Below are 1,297 nucleotides of genomic sequence, written 5' to 3'. Positions count from 1 at the left end.
ATTTTTTTTAATTAAATTCAATTAAATTAATTTAATATTAACAAAATTTATTTTTATCATTTTTATTTATGAATTTTTTATTTAAATAAATGTATTAATTGCTGAAATAAATAATTTTAAAAATTATTATCGAAATCTGTAATCCAGTCTTATCTCGTTTACAGTCTTATCTCGTTTACAGTGTAATCTGTAAACGAGATACGCGCAAGATTATCTTATTTACACTGTAAACAAAATACGTTTTGAATTATTGCATTTACAATGTAAATTAGATACAGTAAGACAAATTTTCAATAGCTATAAAAGGATGTGCAACCCTTGGCATTCTCCACATACATTTCATATCTTCTTCTCCCCCGATTGTCTCACGAAAAGAAGGCAAAAATGTCCAGTAATAGCGTATATAATTGTGTATGTTTACCCCAATTGTCGTATGAGAAACGGCGACAATGGGGTGATATTTGAGTGTGAGAATCCGTTACTGTTCCACACTCGGCGTGTAAGTTCGTTGTCTAAGTTGAAGAGTTTGATATTGAGCAACCTTGGTGGCATAGGGACGAGAGAGATCGGAAGGGTGGAATATAGGTTGCTAGCACCGTGGAGTATAGTTTTCTGGTTTCGACTATTTTGACTCCTTGGGGACGAGCATATGCGACTCATGTTTGACATCCATGGGAGAATCATAGCGGAACAAGTGATGGAGCTTTTCGCCAAGGTTGGAGATGTTGGTCGTGGTGGTTCTGTACACGCGACCTATGTGCAAAACGACTAACCTCTCGCACCACCATCAATTCATGTCGCTATTTCAGTGGAAGACATGGAGGTGGGTGAGGAAGACTCTGACGAAGAGTACATTGTCGATAGTGCCGATAGTGATTCTTCTGAAGGGGATGATGAAGAGGAGTTTGTACCGGAGACGTCGGCCGAGACAGCGGTGCGCTATGTTTTGCCTCCACCCCACCCGATTCCAGTGCTATCAAATGTACCAAGTCACAATCATACATTAAATATGGACGCCATGCATGAGAGAACTCCGTTTTCCAACACTGGGGAAGAAAATTACAACCTAGATGGTGGGGTAGAGTTTCGGGTGGTCCACAGATTCAAATGTCGAGATGCAATGATACAGGGTGCGAGAAACTACAGTATTCGCAGAAGTGCTGAGTATCGAGTGATCCAATCGGACCGATTAAAGTACCATGTTCATTGCCATCAAGCTGCAAATGGTTGTCCATAAAGTCTCCGTGTTACATATCTCAAAAGGCAAAAAATGCTCCAAAGCAAACAATTCAGTAAG

Source organism: Arachis ipaensis, chromosome B07, assembly GCF_000816755.2.
Source record: "Arachis ipaensis cultivar K30076 chromosome B07, Araip1.1, whole genome shotgun sequence".
NCBI classification, from domain to species: Eukaryota; Viridiplantae; Streptophyta; class Magnoliopsida; order Fabales; family Fabaceae; genus Arachis; species Arachis ipaensis.
Note: the sequence above shows the minus strand (reverse complement) of the source record.